Source organism: Excalfactoria chinensis, chromosome 5, assembly GCF_039878825.1.
Source record: "Excalfactoria chinensis isolate bCotChi1 chromosome 5, bCotChi1.hap2, whole genome shotgun sequence".
NCBI classification, from domain to species: domain Eukaryota; kingdom Metazoa; phylum Chordata; class Aves; order Galliformes; family Phasianidae; genus Excalfactoria; species Excalfactoria chinensis.
The window spans coordinates 31,952,921-31,971,585 of NC_092829.1; the positions used below are offsets into that span (position 1 = coordinate 31,952,921).

General features: G+C 41.5%; 1 protein-coding gene across 9 annotated transcripts in view; it reads right to left on the reverse strand.

The window, feature by feature from the left end:
* Positions 1 to 18,665, reverse strand: part of NUMB (NUMB endocytic adaptor protein) — a 93,892-nt gene that overhangs the window by 71,918 nt on the left and 3,309 nt on the right. For 6 of the 9 annotated variants that reach the window (XM_072339032.1, XM_072339033.1, XM_072339034.1 and 3 more), the window contains exon 2: positions 14,076 to 14,376. The exons of 2 other annotated variants lie outside the window; for them this stretch is intronic. The gene's annotated coding sequence lies outside the window, so the exon portion shown is untranslated. Of the gene's footprint in view, positions 1 to 3,274; positions 3,379 to 14,075; positions 14,377 to 18,665 lie in introns of those variants that run through there. One more of the 9 variants, XM_072339037.1, reaches the window with a different exon arrangement.

Below are 18,665 nucleotides of genomic sequence, written 5' to 3' on the forward strand. Positions count from 1 at the left end.
ATCAAAACACTTGCTTAAATACTAGTCCTAAACCACTTTAATATCTATTTAAAGGAGAACGCCTCTTTTCACATACCTTTCAAAAAATAAAAAGCAGCCTAAGATGAATCAAGCTTTTCAATTACTCTGTATGTTTACATACAAACAGAGTGAGAGGGGAAGAGCTACTATCTTGTTTTAGAAACAACCACACACAAAATTCCAAAGCTGTTCACACAAGACCTCTTGTGTCTGCAGCACGCAGATCATCCTAGTTCCTCATTACCAGGGTTCTGAATACAGCAACACTTAAAGAATCCTCCAAAGTACCAGCTCATGGCACACAGCCATTTTTATTTTCAAGTGTAGTGGTACCACAGCTATAGGTTTGACATGGACAACGTACATTAACAACTATTGACTCCGCTGTTCTTCAATAAAAACCTCATGCAACAGACTAAGATCTTTTATTAATAACATAGAGTAAGTTCCTATTTGCTAAAAACAAAAGTGGTTTGCATCACTATCATACACCTGTATTAATACGAGTGGCTTATGTACACATCCCTATAGCTTTTTTAGCGTTTATTTTATATATATAACTTAACATAACCTTTCCTATCACCCTCTCTGGATGGAGAAAAGCAGTACACACAACCCACGCAGCACAATCAACTGGCACAGCAAATGTTTCTCAGCTCTGCTGGGTAATGGTTACAAAGGTCTGGGCAGTTCACTTCCTAGAGGCTGATCCCACAACTCAACTATATTTGTTCCCATCTAAATACAAAAACAGAGCTCTCTAATTCTGCCTATTTCTGTAGTCTGAATTTATGGTAACAATTTAGCTTTACGTCAAACCCAAACTCAAGTTACAGTTTCAGAGGTCGGCATGCGTACAGCATTTCTGTCTCCGAAAAGCAGATGGAGAGAGACAAAAGCTCCCGAGTGGGAGGAAGCTACAGAGAAAGAGAGGAATGTACCAGCTTGCCAAAAATGTGCCACAGCCTCTACAATACAATGTTAATAACTCTGGCTAATGCAAATGCAATAAAGGTCAGCACTTGATATCCAGAGTCAATCCCTTTTCCTATTCTGAGACAAAAAGCACTATAGATCAGTTTTATTTTGTAGCATGAGTCACTTTACTATCCCTTTAAACTGAAGGGTGCCATCTGAGGTTTCTAACAACATTTTTCATAAACTGCTTTCAGATGTATGGAATGGAATATTCTTTAAATGATTCTGGTTTGCTGTTTCTGGCTTCCTTTCCAAAAGTTTGGACAGCACTTTGCACTAAATAGCAGTTAGGTGCAATAGGCTTTTCAGCTTCCTTGGAAAAAATGAGCATGTTTAAACATTCCAGTGCAGTACTAAATTCCATCTTCCTAAGAACTACTTTAAGGGAAGTTAATCTAAACAACTTAAAATAGGCTGACTTGAAACACAACCTATGCATTATTTCAAATAAATATACACCAGCTCACGCTTGGTAGAGAGGAAAGAGCAAGTCTCGACACGCACAATTCAGTCAGATCCACAGTACAGAAATACTTCCTTTTATTTCCTGCCTTCTCTCCTGTACATCTACTGCATTCAGGAAACATTTTTAAAAGGAACACTCCATGGATTTTCACATTTGCTTCACATTTTGGAAGCTCTTGCAACAGCCACAGAAGCTAATCAGAAAATTAAAGGAATTACTCCGGAGCTTATTTATTAACATCTCTTACATTACTCACTTGAAAACGAAGCAGATCATACAGTAAGCAATTCTTTCTTTCTCTGTATTCAGAAGTCCCCTGACTGCCATAATACAAATATTGAACAAATAAATAATGAAGTACAGTCTCACTATTTCTGTCACAAGCATCACCATAATCACATGTTTCACAAAGGTGGCTACCACTCATAATATTTAGCTGCATCATCTGAAATTATAGAGGGTTACATGTCTATTTGTGTACCCATAACTAATTAGATAAACAGGAGCCCACTAGGGAAAGAGAAAGAAGGTAATATTCTATTTGCGTGCAGCCCAGATTAGCTTTAGGCTTAACATTGCCTCTACAGTACCTGTGCCTGGGACCAAGCAATTAAAGGCAAAATCTGCAAATATTAGCAACTGCGAAGCTCAGAGGTGATCAAAGTCTAGTTAGGGCAAGAGGTTCCTCCTAACAGTGATTTGACTTCAATATGGCAAACCAAAAGTAAGATCACATACACACAGGAAGGAACATCAATGTCTACTTCCATCATTGGGACTACCCTAGCTACTAACTATGCCAAGAAGAGAGCTGAGCACAGGATGCTGCAAAAATCGGAAGGGTTGTGTGACAGAAGAAGGGGCAGAGCTACCAGCAGCACACTCACCCTCATGCTAATCACTGAAGCTTTGCCCAGAGTTCCAGTGTCCATGTTTTAAAACAAGCTTTGAAACATCACAATGCCTTCCTGCCCAACCTTCCCCCTCAACATAAACACACATATTGAGTTTTTACACTTAGGACAATCAACTTCTGAAATACATAAAAAAAAATTAAGCAACAACTTGCTCAATCTAAATCACAAAGACTTCAAACTTTTCATCTTTTGCTTTTTTCCTTCTAGATCAAGTAGCTTTTATTTGATACTAGACTAGGATTTGCATCCTCCTTGCCACTGGAATAATTTGCCAGGGCACACAAGGAAAAATCCAACTTCTGAAGTTTAGAAAAAAAAGTAAGGAAAACTCATTAACAGCATAAGGGATAGTTCAAACGTAACATGGCTTTATTGCTTTAGGTCAACTTTGTGTAAGCTTTCGTCACAGTCACTAAAAGAAAACATAGTATCTAATGTCTAATTACAACGTCCCAATAAGGGGTACACCATTAGACTTAGTTGGCTTAGTTTGAAATGTTGCCAAAAGGGAAAAAAACAAGGAGAACTGATGCTCAATGCAGGCATTATCTAAACACTGAGCAGGTAAATGCAGAAGCAGGAAAAGATGTCTGCACCCCAAAGATTAGACTGGCTGCATCTCAGAGCTGCCATCCTTCTCCTTCCTAGTAGGGCTGGGGGGCAGACCCAGACTTAGATAACACAGATAAGTGCCTAAAGCCTCTTTGCCAAATCAGGTCACCATTCGGTGGAGTAAGCCCTTCTATAAGCTAAAACACCTCTGTTTAACTTTTCTTCTCTCTAAACAACTCTCAAGCAGTCATCCTCGAGACGAACTCTCAGTCCTATGACTGGCCAGCTCTTTAAGGACATCTACCCAAACACACGAACCTTCCAGATAAAGCACACTTACCTTACAAGTGTCACAGTCTTTATTCCAGGCAATGAGACAACCCCAAACCATACCACCTTGATAAATTTCACAAAGGCCAGCAGGTGAGGTGTGCTTCATGCAGACAAAGGGCACCTGCACTCCAGCCTCAATCACAAACATCTGAGACTACAAGGGAGGCACCAGCTGCATTTAATTCCAACAGATCAGTACTCCAGGTCCCACCAATCTTTTATTTAAACAGTTTCACCTATGACTCAAACTCTAGACTAGGAGATACTTCACTGAAAGTCTCAGGATTTGCCTTTGCTGATTTTATTTTTTAATTTAAAAAAGCCCTTTGAGTATACTCAAAAGTATACTGGAAGCAGATTAATTTAATTGGAGATGTGCTAAAGTATATATTTCACACCAGATAGTTTTATAGAGCTATGGGAATGAATGCTATGCTCCACTGTTAAGAAGATATTATTACTTTCTAACTCTGTCTATCGGGATGAAAATGAGACACCACAATGCAAAGTTTGTTTTGCTTTCTCCAAACATAGAGGAGAAAAAGAGTTACAGCAGCTGCAGTACTTAAGAGTGGATAACTCAGTCAACTCAGGACCCACTTTTACACAGCCCACTGTTTGCAGACTGAATCAATACAAAGAGACAGACTCCCATTACCTAGGACAAAGGCAGGCTGAGCCACAGCAGCATTATCCCTTGCAACAAAGCCTGGGTCCACCCAAGCAGAGTCAGCTCAGAGCCACTGCCCTTAACACCAGGGAGCATCAGAACCAGAACCTCCTCAATCAACCTTCCTCCTGCATCAGGCCCAGCATAGCCCAGTGCTCAACAGCAATGCAGAGTTAACCAGGGCCCAGTGTTTGTGCTCCCTCTTGCTTCCCCCACTTTCTGCAAAAAGCCCAGCAAAAAGACAGTGCGAGCAGCTCACAAAAAGCAGCATCTCTGTGACACACCCAGAGCTGCACGGCACAGCAGTACCATGGCGCACACACCTGCTCTGTGCAGAACCAGCTCTGGGTGGAAACTAATTCCTCATGGAGCTTGAGAGCAGCTGTGCTGCCTCCTCAGACCAGCTGGGACCTGCAAGCATCACTGGTTTGGAGGCACGGTAATAAGCACCAGCTAATAGACCTCGCAGGGTGTGAGCTGACTTTGCTGCTATGCATCTATTGCTCAGCTACCCAGAGAAAATCCCCAAAGAAAAGTACTGACTATATTTAGGCATTACAAAGGGTCAGAAGAAAACAGTGCACAGAACAATCAAGAGAGAGAAATCTGTCTTAAAAGCAAATTCAGACCCTATGCTAACAGCTAGCTATCTCTGATACAGCCAACAGGCTTTGGAGTACAGTAGCCACCAATAGCTTAACAAACCAAGACTGAACAAACTCAACTGAAGGTGATATATTTTTCCACCAGAAAGCACAGTGGACAACCTATAGTCTGCACGCTCAGACTTCCATTCCACTGCAAACAAAATCTACTCCACTTGGAACTTTGTGTTTCACCATAATCAAGGTGCACTAACGTAAAGCACTGACAAGGGTTAACTGCAATGCTGTCAATGCTAGGAATTGCTTCTGCATGCCTACATAAATTCTCAGGGGACAGATGTTAAATGATGAAAGTCTGTCTTCATTTGTCCATTCTGTGTCTGTAATAGCACCAATTTTTCTATTTTTTCCAATATCTGCAGTTTTTCTATTAGGTAGATTTACTAACAAAATTTAACATTAAAGAAATAACCATAAACCTTAAGATAATTAAGATAAAAAAAACAGTAGAGATTGCTTTAACACAGTTCTAAGTGAACACCTGTACATAACTGGACCTTGGTACTGGTGGTGTTATTAGTAATTACTAGACCTCATCTCAGTTTTTCATTTGAATGCACATTGTAAAGAACATCTAGTTTAACAAAGAAAAAGAAATCTGTGAGAAATTTAGCCTTCTCTGTTCTTGACACCCAAATTACCTTCACGTTTATTAGTGTAATAAAAGAAAATGAATAAATACCCTTTTTCACTTTACTGGTGAAATACACCCAAGCTACTCTACAAACTGTGTATTTGTGAAGAACACACTGCCTCCACAACCAGTTACTCTAGCAGCAAGGAGACCCTCCTTTGCAAGTCTACAGGACTTCTAGACTCAAATTTTACTGGTAAACCCACCTTGTGGAGAACTGCTTCTACCAGAAGTGTGAGATGCAAAGACAGCAAATACCAAACTGTTTCAGTACCCACATATTAACCAATTACCAGACATACCTAATCTTTTCACTATTGCTAGTATTTTTGTTTCATTTCAAGTTCTGTTTTGTCGCTAAAAGCCGTACAAGGAATAACAGAGATGTTGATTACAAAACACACCTAGAGAAACAGACTTTGTGTTTGTTTGCTAGTACTGTTAAGACAAATTCTGATCTCTAAAATCATCTTACTCAAAGAAGAAAGCCCTTTTCATGAAAGCTCTTGATGTCACTTACTGGTAGGCTAGCTCTCGAGGCTGCTAATAAATACATTCTCTTGAGAGCACCAGCTTGCACTCATTCTCTCAGAATTGAAAAATAATCACCACACACCTTTTAAGCGCTTTAGATTGGCACCCGTGGTTAACACTGCTGCAGTCCCAGAAGAGCTGAGACTCAAGAGAGAAACTGGAAATGGCCAATTTTCCATCTCTGCCACTACCAGCTGACACGAGGTTCTCCTAGCAACTGCATGGAAACTGCCTTTGGAGGAAGGGTTGCTGTACACAAGGCTTTGCAATTTAAGTTCCGTGAGTTGAAAAGCACTACCCATTTTCAGTCACTGTTAACCAGCTCTCCCAGTATCTAACAATCACACTATCTAGTTCATCTTCACTCTCAGCAAAGCTGCAGTAACAGGGGATTTCTGGGTGTTAAAGTCTATGTATTTTAAAACAAATTCTAACTGTTAGATTAACTGGGCTTGCTGATAAATTTACAAGTCTAAGAAGCTTCTGTCAATGTGACAGAACTAACTGCAAAATGAAGTTAGACGTGACTTACCCTAACTGTGAGATACTTCCCTTGCATCTGTACCCAGAACCGATTTCAAAAGCATCAAGGTAGATCTTATGACTCCAGCATCCATAAAGAAGAAACCACGTAAGCTATGCAAGTTACTTCTATTTAAACAGATAGTCCTTGCTGCCTACTTGTAACATTTAATTACTTAATTTCTTCTATTATTTTCCTCCTTGAAGTGTCTTTCAGACACACCTTTCACCTTGAAGAAAGAATGTGCTTTTTAACACCTGAAAATTAAGAAAGATCAAACTTAAAGTAAGATCGTGGGAGGAAGAAAAAGGTTGTCTTACACAGGCCTGCTCCAGGATCATTGCTTAAGTAAGCTCAGGCCCTAAAAGCCACAAGGTTAAACATACCTTGAAACACACTGCTGTTCAAGTAGCACATTCCTTTACTCCTACTGCAGATACTTCTTCAGTGGAGGCATCATTTCTGTGCTAAAAGTAATAATAAACCGCTTAAACAAAAACCAACTTGTACTGAAACAATGCAGTCCTCTGGTGCTTTCGCAGGAAGATCTTCACCTGCACAATCTAATCTGAGGTATTCACAGTCCCCGGGTTACCAATCACCCTGAAGCCAGCACCTGAGCTTCAGCCTACAACAGCAGCAAACCCTTCTGGAAGCACCTGTGGGATGAGAATTGGAAGCCATTTCCAGGTAGAAGCTTTCTCTTATGATTTATTTGTTTTTAGCAAGCTTTTCCAATGGGAAAACAAGGACAAAATGTTGTTTCATCCACTCAGTATTAAAGCCTGGCTTTCCAGGATAAGAACTTCCCTTTCAAGTTTTCAGAAGTTCCTAACTCTCAAGCTTTCCCGTTTGAAGAGTAATGGAAAATTGGGTTTGACAAGGAGAAAACGAATTTTATTAATGCTCATGTTTTATGAAACGAATAGAAAAAACACACCTTTCAAAGTCAACTTCAAGAAGGCCGACTTCATCCAAACTATTTCAGAATCAATCAAAAATGGCCCTCCAAAAGCCTGCAGTGTTTCTGCTAATAAACATTCTCACTTTGAAGACTCTCAGCCTTTTTCCTAGTTTAATTTCTATTCGCTTTGAAACAAACCCGTTCACACTCCTAGCGAACAGCTTTGTTCTAAGAGAAGGAGCACCAAAACAAATTGTAAAGTTAGAATCTGAAGTAACTGCTATCAGAGCTAAACAAACTGGAAAACTAGCTGGACTGAAAGCAGCTGACAGAAGGCAATTCATTCTCACTACAATTTAAGAAAATTAGAGGAATTACATAAGTAGTCATTGCAAGGGGGAGGATGTCACAGCAAATAACCTGGATTACCAATCACTTTCATTACCATTAAAACCTCCTTTGTATCAAAGAGTGCTCAAAGACATCCCGTTATTTTTCATCCTCCACAAGCTGCCTTCTCTGCAGTTATCCCAAGATCCATCTGCAGGACTATCTGAACAGCAATCCCGCACCTCACTGCAAGGCAGCTCACCCCAGCACCTATCAGGAGTGCCCCAGTGCCTGTGCCCAACCTGTTCTGGGAAGATGAGGGCATCTAGGCACATTAAAATAATAATAATAATAATAATAATAATAATTAAAAAGGAAAAAAATCAGTTTCACAAAACAAGGCAAGAGCTACTTGCCAAATACAGAAAGAGCTTTGATCTTTGTTTCCAGCAAAATGGGAATGGGAAAACAGTCTCTGCTTCGCTTGGGATTGATACAGCCTCTGATATAGACAGAATAATGAGCTATTAGAAAAACAGGTAGAGCTTTTGTAGTGACACCAGAACATCCACTTTTGAAGAAATCACTGTATAAATAACACTCATTACTTCTGGCACAAAGAAATATTTATCCAATACGCAGAATGCAGTGGATCGCCTTTACAGTATTACTGCACAGAAAAACTGACAACTCTACTAGTCAAAGAACAGCCAATTCACAGCTGTGCCACAGCTAATCAACTAGTCCCTTGGTGCCATGCACCAGACCAAAGGGGTAGGGAGAAAAGTATATGCTCCCTTCTCAAAAAATCGATCATTGCTACTGCAACGCAAGCTCAAATAACATCCTATCAGTAAGTTATGAGTACTAACGAATTTAGAGGCTTTTAAAGCACAGAGCAACGGCAGTGTTTAAATAGCAAGAGCACATGGACTTTGTAATGGCGTATATAGCTGTCATTTAATGGCACGCACAAGGAAACTGAACCTACAACAGTTATGCTGCAAGGTTTGGGCAAAACCAGACTCATAATAAAAACAAAGTGTATATTATCCAATTAATATTTTTCTACATCAGCCATCCTCATAAAGCTTAAACAAACCGAGAAACCACAGATTTTCACCTCTGCTGTTTGTTGCCTATTTGGAAAGTCAGACTCGCACTCAGCAACGCTCAATCACCACTCTTTACAGAAAACAAGTGCCAACTAACAGCAGGAAAACTCCATGCAAATGTTAAGGATCAAGCACTGAAGTACAGTTGAGTAAACACAGTAGCCATCTTCATCAGGAAAACAGTCAAAGTGCTCTTAATATTCAGCTTCTTCTGCTAAGTCACAGGTATAATGCACGTTTACTTGGAAATAACTTTTAAAAGCAATGATTCAACTTGGCATTTGGCAGCACGGAGCATTACAGAAAGTTGGCAGGAGCAGACTGAAATTAAACACTTCCTCCTTCCCAAATAAGCATTTCTGAGTCTATAATCATACTACATTGCTTTCGTGACTAAAATTCTTCAGCTCTTCCACAAATACAAAGGTGTTTACCTCATAATAACTGGTCTATGCAATGTATTTTTAAACTGAATAGAGCTTAGTTGTACTTCAGGTCTCCTTGCTTAGGTTGGTTCAAGTTCATTTTGTCAGGAATTCTGTACACTGAGCAGAGCTGCCCTGGGGACTCAAGCCTGACAGCACTCCCAGTCCCAGCGTGGTACCTGGCACTGCTACAGCCTTTTGCCAGACAGGTAAGAAGGGCTCACCATGAAAAGGTACTGACTTGATGCCTTAGTAGCACAAAACAACAACACTGAGTTGCTTGAATATAACAGACAGGCAATCTGAGCAGTTTCCCACTTTAAGAAGTAAAACACAGAATTTTACAGATTGAACCGAGCAGTTACTGCAAGTGGCTGCACCCGCATGCACAGTATCTCAGGGTTTGAAGTACAGAAATACAAAACCCATCAGGTCTGATTCAATCTTTCTGAAAACAGGAGCTGATAAAATTAGAAAAAGATTCAAATGCTCGTACACATAAAGCGCTTGTTTCCACTTCAACGTCTCAAAAATCAATGCTCATTGAGCTCGGCATTTTAAGAACCAGTTCCTGAAATAAATGAGGTTTCCCAGGCACGCAGACAAAAGGCTCTTCCCCCTCCTTAGAAGCACAGGGAATGACAGGCAGCAATGAAGGGAGATGAAAACAGACCTTAAGGACCTGCAAGCAATAACTTCCTTCCGCTCATGGCCTAGGTTTGCCACTGCTAGGGGTTTTGTGTAACACAAGTTCTCTATGCTGCCTGTTTCCATGCAAGCCCCAGACTTGCTGGCTTTAGCCATGGCTGAACAGCTGTGGCATCTGGCTGATCTCTTCAATGCCGGTAGCTGCCCACCAGCACCATCCTGACGTCCCTGTGACTAAAGAAGCCACGTTCAAAATGAAAAACCCATATGCCAAGGAACAGAGTTATAACCATACATAAAAAAAGACCCCAAAAAAGCCCCTACCCAGTTCTCAAGACAGTCCACAGGACCATCACCTTCCTCTCCTCCATCAGAAGGGTGCCCTGCTTAAAGGCCACATTCACCCCCTTCCTAAACCACTGAATTCTGTACTATTTTCTGCAACGAGGAACATCCTCAAAATGATGACATAAAACACTTCCTCCTCATGAAAAACTGAAATACAGACTGTTTCCATAGGCAATTCCTTCTTATGTTTGCTGCTTTGCACAATTTCCCTCCCAGAACATAAACAACCTTCTCACTCTCAGCACAAGAAAGATATGGAAGTACTGGAGCAGGTCCAGAGAAGGGCAACGAGGCTCGTTAAGGGCTTGGAGAATCAGCCCTACGAGGAGAGGCTAAGGAAGTTGGGGCTGTTTAGTCTGAGGAAGAGGAGGCTGAGGGGAGACCTTATTGCCGTCTTCCAGTACCTGAAAGGTTCTTACAGTGAGAGTGGGGCAGGTCTCTTCTCACTAGTGACAAGTGACAGGACGAGGGGAAATGGCCTCAAGTTGCGTCAGGGCAAGTTTAGGTTGGATATTAGGAAGAACTTCTTTACAGAAAGGGTAGTTAGGTACTGGAATGGGCTCCCCAGGGAGGTGGTTGAATCGCCATCCCTGGATGTGTTTAAGAGCCGTTTGGATGTGGTACTCAGGGATATGATTTAGCAGAGGTTTTTTTTTTTGGTTTTTTTTTTAGAGTTAGGGTACTGGTTAGGCTGCGGTTGGACTTGATGATCTTCAAGGTCTTTTCCAACCTGGGTAATTCTATGATTCTATGATTCTCCTACCATCCCCAAAATCAGCAGCATGCCAGCTCTACATAGGAATGAGAACCAGCTTTAACCACCAGCTGCAAGCAACCTTCTTGATTCAGTTCACAGCACCAGAGCAAAACATTCGCTCCTTCCCTGGTTTAGTTCCCTGATGGCTGAATGAATGGTTTTGGTTTACCAAGGAGTCAAACACAAAAGATGCTGCAGGGGCACATGACCAGCAAAGAGATCTCCTTCAGCGGTGGCAAATGGGCTGAAAAATAATACGAGCTAACTAGGGCCACCCTCGGACATCATCAACAGCATAACTGCCAGGATAAGATGCTTTTGTTCACCTACCAAATTTGCTGGGGAAATTCAATGTTGAGCTTAGCGCTCACATCCTGGGTGGTTCCTTTGAATGTCATACTTCTGCCTTGTGTAGAGGCTCCCACACCTCCTCCTTCGGTGGTATTTTAGAAAGAACAACCAGTGAACCACAGAAAGGTTATAAACTTCAAATGAGGTTTGCAACCCTAAATCTGAAGGATTATAAGCATCTTGCAGCTTAGCATGGCACCTTAACCATAGAAAGTAAGGTCTGGAGAACTGTATTTTATTTGCAATGCTGAGCAGCAAATATGCTTTTCAATGACATTCTTGCACACATAACTCTCCATTATGTATGAAAACAAACAAAAAAACCCAACAAAGCACGACTCCCAACTCTGAGTCTGGCATGCCAGGAGCCTAACAGTTAATGTTGGAAGCATGTAGGATTTTCTCCAAAATTGTTCCCAACGTTCATATTCTTCTTGAACATTCTTCACAAAAACTCCGTTTTGAATCAGCTACACCCTGGATTTGTTTAACTGATCAAACAAAATTATTCATTCTGCTGCTGTTCTACCTCTCCTGCTGCTTAACATGCATTTTACATATCAAGATGTTCTGCTAGTCACAGTTGAAGGTAAGTTCTGCTACCTGCTTAAAGGCCACTAAGACTGATTACAAAATAAAGGAGAATTTCAAGCACATTAAAAGGAAATATTGTGACACCTTTCAGATAAACAGTAAATGATATTTTGGTTCAGAGAAAGATGAGTCATAAGAAAATTTACACATATGTGAAGAGCTTTCTTAACTTTGCTCAGGACAAAACTGAGCATAAAGAACCACGTTACAATCTAATCAGCAACTAAACACATTTTCCGAGTATCTGACCTTAAATGATCCCAACCCCATCAGAGAATAACAACTGTAAGAAAGAAACATACACTAGTGTCACTTCTCTTGGTTAAGTCCTTTGTAAAAGTTACTGGGTCTCATAAGGGTGGTGAGGGGACACAAGTTCTTATGTTTTAGAAAGGAATTGTATGGGGGGGAAAAAAAGAATTGGGATTAAAATCCAGGAACACCTCTATCCTATTTCCAAACCTACAACAGCAGATAATTAGATGTTCGACCAGAGAACTACAGAATACCTAATTTAGCAAAGTAACATAGTTTACTTTAGCACCTAAGCATGAATGAGATCAATGCCAGTATACTCCATACCAGAATTACTAGAAGAACATTACATCCTTAAAAAAAAAACAAAAAACAGAAGCATGCACAATCGAGACTTTGTTGGACAACACTCCTTAGCAGCACCTGATAGAGACTATTATATGTTTGCAAAGGAAGAAAACCCCTAACGTGCTTCTCTGTGGGGAAAAAAACAAACATGCCAAAAAAACTAACCACCGCCCTTGCTACCTTCCTACATTAATACCTGTCTTCAGTCATTCTGGTGCACCTATAAGGAGTGGAGATTTAAGACCAGGATTCAACAGACTGCTTCGCTTATGTTTTAGAAAGCTACAAAGTGCTGAGCAGAGGAGCGAGTCACAGTTACATGGAAACAGCTGCCTCGAGAAACAATTCCCAGCATACTTCATACTGGCACCATTCCCCACTTTCTGTAAACAGTATGACCCAAGAATTACGCCTGTAGCTTTAGGACAGTGTTGCTGTAGGTCCTGCCAGACATACCTGCCTTGCAAACACTGCACCACAGGGTAAACCAAGGAACCCCAGCGCAAAAAAAAAAAAAGAAAAGAAAGAAAAGAAAAAACACAACTGTAGTTTTGTGATATTCCAAAATGTAACCAAGTGTTACTGAAAACAAGCCATGGAAGATGGAAGTGATGCCAATCAGAATTTCCAAGCACAGCAGCTGCAGCTATTTTACACCTAACACTTAGCAGCAGTCCTCAGGATGTGGGGGTGATATGACGTAAGGCTGGCAGATGCCAGTCCCTTCCCACTGAAGAAACTGGGACAGCAATTCACAGCAGATTGATCTCGTATCTCTTTGCACAGAACTAGACCGGATGTAATGCCCTCTCAGATAGATGAGTAAACAAATCATTAGTTATTTCACAAAGCTAAAAGGCTCGCAGTTGCAACTAATCAGTTTTTATCCATACGATAGGTCTTACAGCAAACAGTGTGCATTAGGAAAGCTGAAAGACCATCTTCAAAAGGAAAAGGGAAGCTTATGTAGAATTTATCCTAACCAAACACCAAAGCAGTAAACTGAGTAACACGCAATCATTTATGTAAAAGCCACATTAAGGAGATTGGAATAAGCATGTCTGTACACTTGCAGATATAACTGGAGCCAGAGGCAATCGTGTATATGTGAGAGAAAGAAAAAAACAAAACCAACCCCGCTGCCTAGCTCCTTTAAGGAATGTGCTTTTTATTCACTGTCGGAAATATAAAGGTAGAAAGATCTCATGACTAGATTTTTCTTTCCCCATATAGTAACATGATCATTAGCAACGTATGACTGTATCATGACAATCACCAATTATCTTATCACTTGGCTATATTCTGTCTACTCCAACCAGTTCCATTTCCCATGTCATCTAATGCTGGAGAAAAAAAAAGAAAAAAGAGAGATGCAATTACTGCTACTCACTCGTGGGTAGAGGGCTGTGCAACCTTTACTTGCAGAAATCCCTACTTCCCAAGATATTATGCAAGTCAATGGATTGTGATACACTGTAGTAGGAACCAACAGTACAGCTCTGAACAGAACCCCACTAGTTCAGATAACATCTTGCTATTTACTAGTAACGGGTATGATAATGGTATAGTCATGAGCACTGCAGTAATTTTATGAGATAGGTTTCATTGATGAGAACACATGTCCTACAGCAAGATAACCACTAGTCGGTTGCCCACAAGAATAGAGCTACAGAATCCTCTACTGTAGAGGCAAGCAGCCTTCATTACCTGTACCAAGTTATCAGTGGCCTCTCTCCTATGCAGGCATCACTTATGCATTTGGAAGAAATGCCAAGGGAAGAGCTCCTGAATGCACAGTCTTCACCTCGGGTGGACCCTGATGAGGGTGAGGCAGGCAGGACCACTTCCAGAAGGAGCCAGCTCCCAGCCCCACGGGCAGTACACACCGGATCCGTGTCACTTCCTTTTAGCAACAGCACAGCCCCTCTGCGCTGTCTCCCCCACCCACAGCTCCAGTATTAGTGCTTGTAGAAGTGGAAACAGGGGACTGATCCTGTTGAAAACAAACCTGGAAAGAAAGAAAAAAAGAAACCATTTCTTATTAAGCTGATTTCCTACAAATTCACATGTGCAAAGGAACAACCTTAATGAGGGCCCTTACTAATTATTCAGGGCCTTACCTGAAAAACAGAGTGAGAACTAACCACCAAAGCAAACAAGAAAAATGATGTGGAAAGCAAACCAGGCCAAAGCAACAGACATATTCTAGACAGGAACTGTTTCAAGAAAGAATCCCAGGACTGATCTGAGTTATGCTCCAATGTGGAAATCCAGCTGGGCAAGCAGCTTAGCCATCAGCAAGAGAGACCAGAGATCAGCCACTGCCCAGCATTTGGACAATTCCAGCACACAGCACAATTCCTAAGTTTCCTAACTCTGCCTCTAAGTATTTGTGGGTTTTTTTCCTGAAACATAAGAGATAAAAGGGTGATAAACTGCTCAATCAGCCAAATTCCTGCAGATGAGACACACATTCAATAGGAGAAGGCAAGCTGTTGTGTGGAAAATCTTTTTCCTACTAAGTGAACACACTGGTTCTTAGCAAAGAACTGCAGTTCATTATTAGGAAATTAAGACAGGAAATTGAGGAATAAGGAAATTAAGACTGACTCAGATTTTTTGCCCTGGATTTCATTTAAAAAAAAAGAAAAAACACATTGTTTTGATCAACTTATTTATCATCCTTAACAGTTGTGTGACAACAGTAACGCTTCCCAGGACCCCGCGGCATTCAGTGTATCTGTACGCTCAGCACCGCCTGCCTCCAACAGAAGGAGGGAAGAAGTCAATCTACAGCATTAAAACACCAATTTCACAACCTCTAAATTGCAATGTGCTGGAGCCAAATTGTTTTTCACTTGAATGACAAATAATGTTTACTCTATAAGATGTGCGGAAATGGGTCCTCACTTAACAAAAAGTCAACAAACAGTGTAGGCAGATGCTATATTTCCAGTTTGCGCCTGGGCAAAATCCCATAAGCTGTGGGTGCTCAAACTACATGGGGAACAACCTCCTGTATGCAAAGCAAATGAAGACCAAAGCAAGGATGACACAGAGAAAAACTGATCTCATCCCAAAGTAAAATTGAAGAGCTATGTCAGAAATGTGAGGTAACCAACATGAAATGATATCACGCTCATTCCAACAGCTAATGGAGATCTCACCTTCAAGCAAGAATTACTGTTTCTGAGGAACAAACTCTGTGCTTGAGAGGAAAGCAGTCAGGTAATGCCTCTTTAGAGAGGGAAGTTCCACTGCACCACACAGCAAATAAATACCTATCTTGGCTGCTCAAATTTGTGCTAAAACAATCTCACAGCCTTTCTTTTATGCCTTTGAGCAGCCATAAACTTATTGGGGAAAACAAAAATCAGGGTGACATTCTTTGGAAGGCTCTTTGAGAACTTCTTATGGAAATCAAAGTCAAGAGGCATTCTGGTTGGGAAAGGGCCACGGGAAATCCTACAAGTCCTCAATGTGCCACTGCTCCCGGGGACGGCACAGCCATGGCCACACGCAGGGACCATCCTGCTCCTCCCAAACGGGTAGAAAAGGCCCCAGGCCATCTCAGAATTTACTCAAACAAATCAAAGCCTAAAGAGAAAATTGATCCTGCATAACCCCATTACGGACATGTAAACACAATGATAAGCAGTCCAGATTTTACAGTAACACGGGGCCTTTATCCAAAGGGCATCCAGAGTTTCTACACAGCACTCAGACTGCCTTCTATGTGCTGACTGCATATATTAAACCCAAAACACAGCTTAAATGTAGAACATGTAATCAAGTATGAAAAGGCTGTTGCAACAAGTAGTTTACAGAAGTATATGGATTAATACCTGGACAAAAAGATAGAGGCTGATTAAGTTGCAGCCCTTCGCCTGCCTGCACGAGGATAACTCTGCTGGGCTGCCCAGCTGCACAGACCTAGAGGTTTTTTTACAGGCTTTCTTTACATAGGAAAAATCCATGCACAGCACACAGTTGAGAGGCATTTGGAACAAACAAACTGCCACTCCATCCCCCCAGACCAGCACAAACTAATAACAAGAAAACATAAACAGCCAGCAATCCCAACTTGTAAAGAAATACTATTCATAGTTACCGAAAACACACAGTGTAAGAGCTGTTCTCATATAGATATAGCAACCAGCATTTAGAGGCACAAGCAAATCTGAACACTTAATATTCATTAACTTCTGATAACATTCAAGGACCGTTAACAGAAGACACTGAACAATTACATCTAACCATTAACAAGACTACTGATAATTCACTATTGGGCAGCAGAAAAGATCACATGAAGCAGCCTTTGACAACAAAATAACCAGGGGGAAAAAAAAGAAAAGTACATACCTAAAAACATATTAGCAAAGCTCTGCATGTACCCATGGCAGGAGAAAAGGCTGCAAATTAATCTCTCTCCCTGCTGAGATGGCTCAGCAGCAATTACAGGGATCCGCACCAATCAAGTGGGCATCACCTGGTATCTGGTGAGCAGGAGCACCCCGTGACTGTTAGCCACAGAACTCAGGTTGATGGTTTGAGCAAGAGACAAACATTAGAACAGAAAGCAAGGGAAGCAGAGAAGTTTCTACAAAACAAACTGTCCGAGCTCCAGAGAGAAACATCCAAGAACAAGATTGGATGATTTCCATTAAGAACGTTAGAAGGAAAAGTACATACTTTCTTTCCTCTCATCTCATGCATACAAAGCAAAGCACGAGCCCAGTGCTTTTACCATTACTAGAAGTTTAGAACTGACTGACTGGAATGGAATTGTCAACCCAGCTTCTATCTGTGCCACCCCTCTGTACCAGGGAACCAACTCCCACACCCCTCCAGATTTTCACTTTAACAGCTGATGAATTAGTGCCTTTGACAGCAGTCTACCCTCACTCAAAGCCTAAAATCAACACAGCTAGTAGCTAAACCAAGACCCAGGAGTTCAACAGCCATGAAGCAGACACTCACAAGGCAAAGCCAGTCTGAGCTCAGCAGCTACACATGCAGTGCCCCCATCAGCCAACTGCGAGCCTTGGGAATGTCAACGCATCTCTGAGACAAGTGTTTTTAACGCACTAAAATCAGTTCACTGTTCAGAGCAAAGCCAGGCTGGAATGATGGAATTAATCATGCTTGAACAACATGAAATGTAGAACAGAGACCCTTCGAGTTTGTTGTTTCCCCCCCCCTTAGGAAAAAAAGTAAACTGAATAGAAGTGGTCATATTCAGATCAAGAACAGTCAGTGTACAGCAGAAATGTTTCTGGCCAGGTATATCAGCTCATGCTTTGTGTGGTTCTACTTCTTGAGAGCCCTGGTATCTCCTAGATCTGCGTGCAGCAAAGAAGCACAAGCCACTGACCAAGTGCCTCCAAAAAGCCACCCTGATTAATCTTGGTGTGTGCCCAGGGGTTTTATTCAAGAGAACTGCTCTCACTATCCAATTCATCAAGAATTTCCAGATGGATGTTTCCTAAAGAAGGAGGGCCAATGAGTAAAGAATCCAAGCACTAGGATCCAAGCTTTAGAACACTTGAAAATAATATTTTACTTAGAAGGTTCAGAATTTTGGGTCTGGCTTCAACATCAAATCCCAAGAATCCTGCAGCTTGGCAGCCAAGGAAGCCAAGAACTCACCCTGACCCTCACACTCTGCTACGTGGCTCCACTTTTTCTTCAAGAGCACCTCCACAGTTTGGCATCCCCCAATCCTCTATCAGCCAACATCTCATATACAAATCGATTGTCCTGACAGCCTTTCAGTCACAACATTGCACAAACAGAAGGCGTATATGAATAAATCACTAACAGAAACATCAGGTTTGGTAACTATGAAACATCACAACCGTGCAAACGGCTCAGCAAAGACGAGTGCTGAGTGGAGCAACTGCAGCTCTTGCATATCTTCCTCCTCCAATACAGCTAAAAGGACTCTGGATGGATGCATAACAGCAGTTAACATGACGTGATGCCATTTGTACTTCTGGATTGATAGCAGACTGTTAATGCTCATGAGTTTATCAGTACAAATCTCAGTCAATGAGAAAAGGAAGAGCGTTTTCTACTGCACAGTAGAATAATCCTCCTGATCTTGTTAGGAAAGTTCTCGTTCCTGATGCAACGTCTGCCTTGACTACACGCTGTAAAGAACATCAGTTCGAAATGGGTAATGGACAGATCCCAACGCTGAGATGAGCACCTCCTGTCCCAGACACAGCCCCGTCACTCTGAGGCTGCTGCCCTTCCCCTCGCTGCTGCTGCCCCCACACCAACACGTCACCGGGA